This window comes from Pseudophryne corroboree, chromosome 10, assembly GCF_028390025.1.
Source record: "Pseudophryne corroboree isolate aPseCor3 chromosome 10, aPseCor3.hap2, whole genome shotgun sequence".
Classification (NCBI taxonomy): domain Eukaryota; kingdom Metazoa; phylum Chordata; class Amphibia; order Anura; family Myobatrachidae; genus Pseudophryne; species Pseudophryne corroboree.
This window is the reverse complement of record NC_086453.1, coordinates 384,170,145-384,177,457: the sequence shown is the minus strand read 5'-3', so window position 1 is coordinate 384,177,457 and position 7,313 is coordinate 384,170,145. Positions and strand designations below refer to the sequence as shown.

The 7,313-nt window shown below is 44.4% G+C and overlaps 1 pseudogene; it reads left to right on the top strand.

The window, feature by feature from the left end:
• The first annotated feature begins 6,819 nt into the window (after positions 1 to 6,819).
• LOC134967807 (U2 spliceosomal RNA) lies at positions 6,820 to 6,892 on the top strand (annotated as a pseudogene).
• The last annotated feature ends 421 nt before the right edge of the window (positions 6,893 to 7,313 follow it).

Here is a 7,313-nt window from a genome sequence, read left to right as displayed (position 1 = left end):
ACTCACCATCAGCTTTATAACGTCACCCTCAGTCACTATCAGCTGTATAACGTCACCTTCGTTCACCATCAGTTATATAATGTCACCCTCGCTCACCATCTGGTATGTTCTATAACATCACCCTCACACACCATCAGCTCTAGAACGTCACCCTCGCTCACCGTCAGCTATCTTCTGTAACGTCACCCTCGCTCACCATCAGCTCTATAATGTCACCCTCGCTCACCATAAGGTATCTTCTATAATCTTCTATAACGTCACCCTCGCTCACCATCTGGTATCTTCTATAACGTCACCCTCGCACACCATCAGCTCTATAATGTCATTCTCTCTCACCATCAGGTATCTTCTATAACATCACCCTCACTCACCATCCATTCTAGAACGTCATCCTCGCTCACCGTCAGCTATCTTCCGTTATGTCACCCTCGCTCACCATCAGCTCTATAACGTCACCCTCGCTCACCATAAGGTATCTTCTATAACGTCACCCTTGCTCACCATCCAGTATCTTCTATAACGTCACCCTCGCTCACCATCCGGTATCTTCTATAACGTCACCTCTCACCATCAGCTATCTTCTATGACATCACCCTCGCTCACCATCAGCTCTATAACGTGACCCTCGCTCACCATCAGCTCTATAACGTGACCCTCGCTCACCATCAGCTCTATAACGTGACCCTCGCTCACCATCAGCTCTATAACGTGACCCTCGCTCACCATCAGCTCTATAACGTGACCCTCGCACACCATCAGCTCTATAACGTGACCCTCGCTCACCATCAGCTCTATAACGTGACCCTCGCACACCATCAGCTCTAGAACGTCACCCTCGCTCACCGTCAGCTATCTTCTGTAACGTCACCCTCGCTCACCATCAGCTCTATAACGTCACCCTCGCTCACCATAAGGTATCTTCTATAACGTCACCCTTGCTCACCATCCGGTGTCTTCTATAACGTCACCCTTGCTCACCATCCGGTGTCTTCTATAATGTCACCCTTGCTCACCATAAGGTATCTTCTGTAACGTCACCATCGCTCACCATCAGCTCTATAACATCACTCTCACTCACCATCCGTTCTAGAACGTCATCCTCGCTCACCGTCAGCTATCTTCTGTTATGTCACCCTCGCTCACCATCAGCTTTATAACGTCACCCTCGCTCACCATCCAGTATCTTCTATAACGTCACCTTCGCTCCCCATATGGTATCTGCGATAACGTCACCCTTGGTCACCATCCAGTATCTTCTATAACGTCACCCTCGCTCACCATCCAGTATCTTCTATAACGTCACCCTCGCTCACCATCCAGTATCTTCTATAACGTCACCCTCGCTCACCATCCAGTATCTTCTATAACGTCACCCTCGCTCACCATCCAGTATCTTCTATAACGTCACCCTCGCTCACCATCCAGTATCTTCTATAACGTCACCCTCGCTCACCATCCAGTATCTTCTATAACGTCACCCTCGCTCACCATCCAGTATCTTCTATAACGTCACCCTCGCTCACCATCCAGTATCTTCTATAACGTCACCCTCGCTCACCATCCAGTATCTTCTATAACGTCACCCTCGCTCACCATCCAGTATCTTCTATAACGTCACCCTCGCTCACCATCCAGTATCTTCTATAACGTTACCATCGCTCACCATCCAGTATCTTCTATAACGTCACCCTCGCTCACCATCCAGTATCTTCTATAACGTCACCCTCGCTCACCATCCAGTATCTTCTATAACGTCACCCTCGCTCACCATCCAGTATCTTCTATAACGTCACCCTCGCTCACCATAAGGTATCTGCGATAACGTCACCCTTGCTCACCATCCAGTGTCTTCTATAACGTCACCCTCGCTCACCATAAGGTATCTTCTATAACGTCACCCTCGCTCACCATCCAGTATCTTCTATAACGTCACCCTCGCTCACCTTCAGCTATCTTCTATAACGTCACCCTCGCTCACCATAAGGTATCTTCTATAACGTCACCCTCGCTCACCATCCAGTATCTTCTATAACGTCACCCTCGCTCACCATAAGGTATCTTCTATAACGTCACCCTCGCTCACCATCCAGTATCTTCTATAACGTCACCCTCGCTCACCATAAGGTATCTTCTATAACGTCACCCTCGCTCACCATCCAGTATCTTCTATAACGTCACCCTTGCTCACCTTCAGCTATCTTCTATAACGTCACCCTCGCTCACCATAAGGTATCTTCTATAACGTCACCCTTGGTCACCATCCAGTATCTTCTATAACGTCACCCTCGCTCACCATAAGGTATCTGCGATAACGTCACCCTTGCTCACCATCCGGTGTCTTCTATAACGTCACCCTCGCTCACCATCAGCTATCTTCTATAACGTCACCCTCGCTCACCATCCAGTATCTTCTATAACGTCACCCTCGCTCACCATCCAGTATCTTCTATAACGTCACCCACGCTCACCATCAGCTATCTTCTATAACGTCACCCTCACTCATCATTAGGTATCTATATCAGGGTTAGGGGTTAGAGTATCAGGCTTAGGGTATTATGGTTAGAGGTTACAGTGTTAAAGGTGGGTATTAGGGCTAGTTTAGGGCAGGCATGTCCAAACTGCGGCCCTCCAGCTGTTGAGAAACTAGTAAACTACACATCCCAGCATGCCCTGACACAGCTTTACCATTCACTGACAACAAAACTGTGTTAGGGCATGCTGGGATATGTAGTTTCACAACAGCTGGAGGGCCGCAGTTTGGACATGCCTGGTTTAGGGGATTAGGTTAGGCTATTATGAGGGTCAGGGTATTATTAGTTTAGGGGTTTGGGTTAGATTATTAGGGTTACGGTATTAGGGTTAGTTTACGGTTTCGGGTTTAAATTATTAGGGTTAGGGTATTAGTGTTAGTTTAGGGCTTTGGGTTAGGCGTTACGGCTAGTTTAGGAGATTGGGTAAGTGTTAGGGTATTAGTGTTAGAGGTTACAGTATTAAGGTGGGTATTAGGGTTAGTTAGGGAATTGGATTAGTTTGGGGGTTTGGGTTTAGATTATGAGGATTATAGGGTATTAGGGTTAGTTTAGGGGTTTAGTTTAGGAGTTAGGGCCAGTTTAGGGGATTTGGTAAGTGTAAGGGTATTAGTGTTAGAGGTTACAGTATTAAGGTGGGTATTAGGGTTAGTTAGGGAATTGGATTAGTTTGGGGGTTTGGGTTTAGATTATGAGGATTATAGGGTATTAGGGTTAGTTTATGGGTTTAGTTTAGGAGTTAGGGCCAGTTTAGGGGATTTGGTAAGTGTAAGGGTATTAGTGTTAGAGGTTACAGTATTAAGGTGGGTATTAGGGTTAGTTAGGGAATTGGATTAGTTTGGGGGTTTGGGTTTAGATTATGAGGATTATAGGGTATTAGGGTTAGTTTAGGGGTTTAGTTTAGGAGTTAGGGCCAGTTTAGGGGATTTGGTAAGTGTAAGGGTATCAGGGTTAGTTTAGGGGATTGGCTAGGGGTTAGGACAGGGTATTAGGGGCAGGATATTAGGATTGGTTTAGCCTTTTGTGTTAGGGTATTAGTTGTAGGGGTTATGGTTAGGGAGAGGTTTGGGTGAGGGTTGTTAGGGTATTAGGGATAAAGTGTAAGGAAGGATTAATGTTTAGGGTGAGGTTTACGTTAGGGTACTGTGGTGAGGGTTAGGGTAGGGATGCTGTACAGGATTTAGGGTACGTGACCCAGCTCCCGGGAATAGTGGTGCAGAAATACTCTATTAAAGTTGGACAAGATGGTGTAAATAATGAGCTGTTTTTTTTTTTTTAACTGACTGTTTTTATTATTTTTATTAAAGTTTATACACTAACAAAGCAACAAGAAATAATAAGAAAATAGGCACGAGATACAACAGTGAGTGACGATGAGCGAATAACACACACATAATAACCACATGCTGGCTCTGGGGGAGAGGAGCACAAGGTGTTTTTAAATAAATCGCATAAAAGTTTTTCATAGAGGTGATGCAAGGGTGGGCGTGGCCTATATTGTGCCCTCCTGCACTATATATAATCCGGTCAGGGGTACATGACTGCGGCACGCGTAGCGCAGACGCCAGTACTAGAGGAGTTTGGGAAGCGCAGTGCTGCGTGCTTCTCCTCTGTGTTTGCGGAACATTTTTATAACACTTCATAGTGTTAATGAGAAAAAGTATTGCGCTCATTTTACCCAATTTCCCACAGAACTTACGCAATTTCCTCATCTGCGCTGGTTATATAATTGCTGCACTATGTGTCGTACCCTAGATAAATACTTTAGCAAGACGAGGGAATAGATATGCTAAAGCTGGAGCACAGGACTAATCACAGTATGGCAGAGATCACTTATATAAATGGTCTCCACTATTATTATAACTCTACTTGATTGTATAGTTGATTTAAGACAGGCACCTACTCAGCAATTATACAAATGAATATTCTAATAAGCCACACAGAATTAAGGCACAATGTCATGTTTGCTTTCATTTTTTGTGTAATTGAAATGGCAGCGCCCGTGTGGCAGGCGTTCTTCTTTTATTATTTACTGTCACTTTTTATATTTAAAGGGGTAGCGCTAAGTACTGTTTTCGCTGTTAGATCTGCCCGCTGCTTGCATTGGTGTTTACTATGTATATGTGGTCAGCAGGCTCTGAAAGCATCAGTTATACACAATCTCCCAACTTCCATGATTGCGTGAAATCACTCGCAGGTAACAACGGCTGATGCAGGGTTTATATTTGATTTAATTTGAGCTAATTATAGAATTTCCTGAAATGAAAGACTTCGACCGACGTTAAATGCTTCATGCGGCATTATGGCTTTACGGTTAGGCAATAGGCACGTGCATCGGGAACGGTGTGGCAATGACAGGTTGGGGCACGGCGTATCTGTCACTGCTGTGGGTCAGACACAGCCGGAAACCACTATTGCTGCCCCCCTGCTTACCGGTGAATTCCATCAATTACCATTTAATATAAACGTTATATCTGTCTACATTAATTGTCAGTGAGAATGAATAGCTAGCGGAAGTCTTTTCTCTTTTCTAGAAGAACATTTTCCTACGATAAATGACAGAATCGTTTAATATATAAAACAATAATGAGAAACAGAAATGAGAACGTTTACAAAAAAAAATGATGAATTTGACTTAATAGCGGTCTCACTACTCAGGTCCGCGTGTGGTTCTGGCGTCTGACATTGCACGTGGTAACTCCCGGAGGACTCCGCATGTATTATAATATACATCTGACTGTAAAGTTCTCTCAAGTTCTTATATTTGACTGAAACGCAGATGAGATCTCGTCTCACTAAGACGTATAGAAATATATATATAATACGTATTTTCAGAGCAATGAAACTACTCTAACATGTCTTGTTTTTTGGATATCCTTTATTATTCCTGAGTAATAAAGAGCAAAAAGGAGGACATTTACTAAGCAGTGATAAGAGCGGAGCAGTGAGCCAGTGGAGAAGTTGCCCATGGCAACCAATCAGCACTGCAGTAACATCTATAATTTGCATACTATAAACTTATACAGAGCTGCTGATTGGTTGATGAGGCAACTTCTCCACTGGCTCACTTCTCCGCTCTTATCACTGCTTAGTAAATGTCCCTCTTACTGTACATACTGTACTGAAACTGTGTATGTTACAATAATGTGTTGTAGCCGCAGAAAAGCATTGTAGTAGGGTTACTCTTTAGGCATTTCATTATTTGATTGGATTTGGCAAATTCGACCTCTTTAATCAGTAAGTTTTTCCTTACGCGGGTTTGTTTTTCTGTGTCTGTCAGTCGTCCTGTATTGTCCTGCGATGTGCCCTTGACCGGCAAAGCCGTTTTTGTGCCAAGTTCATTCAGTCAACTATTGAATGATTCATGTATGCACATAGAGCTTCTCCATTACAGCGCGGCAGGACGCAGGCAGCCGTAATGAATGAACTTTAGGTGGTGTCGCTTCTTCAGCAGGGTAAAAGGTGAGGGAATTAGTGGGCGGGAAGGCAGGCCGGGGCCCGCTCTCCTGGGCATTGTCTCAAGTGTCCTCTGGTGCATTCTTCCTGATTCAGGAGGTTTTAGCATCTTCTCATTCCCATATTTATTGCTCCTTTAAAAGGTCAAGAAATAAACAGGGTGAAGAAAGTGCTGCCGCTACATATTGAATGCAGATACGCAGGCGTTTTATATGTTCAGATATGTGTTTTTGCCGAACTTCTTTTAACCCCGTTACTTCCAGTAACATTTAGTATGGTGCGGTGAAACAGAGGCGTGCATTTCCCTAATGACTGCCAGGTGCTTCGTATAGTGATTATCCTATCACTGTAGTAGAATTGTGCTGTGGACCTTTAATATGTAACTGCAGAGTGCTGCTCGGAGATGCTGCACATTACCCTTCACTTTCTGAATGTGACACCATTTATTTTTTATCTTGTTTTTTTTTTTTAAAGTACATTAGGTTTATGCAGGTCTCCCTGGCATCAATGGCTGATTTGGATTTCTGGAAAGATTTGGAATTCTTTGCCAGAGAAAGTAGTAATGGTGGACTCAATCAATAAGTTTAAAAATGGATTAGATAAATTCCTAGCGGAAAAAAATATCCAAGGATGCAGCATTTAATTAATATAAAAACAAAAACAAAACAAAACATTTATTATCCAGGTTGAACCTGATGGACATCTGTCTTTTTTTCAACCTCAACAACTATGTAACTATGTAACCTGCAAAATGCGAAGAGATTGGTCACAATGATGCCAATTGTGTCATCGAGCCGCCTCCGTAGGTGCAGAGTTGGCAGGGGTCTGAAGAAGGGTCGCTTCTCGGCCTTTTGGCTAAGATCAAGTGTAGTACCTGCTCGAAGGAAACACATGGTATAGAACCTGTTCTTACACTGGGGGGGTGACAGGTCCCTGGTGTGGAATGGAGGACCACCTTGTGGAGTACCGTGCTAGGGAAGGACTGGCCCTGGTCGAGAGTGGAGAAAAACTGGGCTTAGTATCCGTTGTCCTTTCAGAGGGGTGAAATAGGACCCCTGTGGCGGAGTGAAAAACAACATGGTTTAGTATCTACTCTCGTGCCGAGGGTTGGGCCTGTACCATGGCATTGAGCAGGGACGAACCTTGGTCTGGCAGGAGGTCGGGAGCAGCCTGAAGACCTAGGTTCTATGTGCCCTTGGTGCCAGCAGACCCAGGGGAGCCTGAAAATGCACTGGTGTTGAGCCCCACCATGCACTAGTATGGCACTTTGCACTTGCACTAAACCACTTATGTCTGCACTCACTTTCCTTTGCCCTGACCTTATGACTA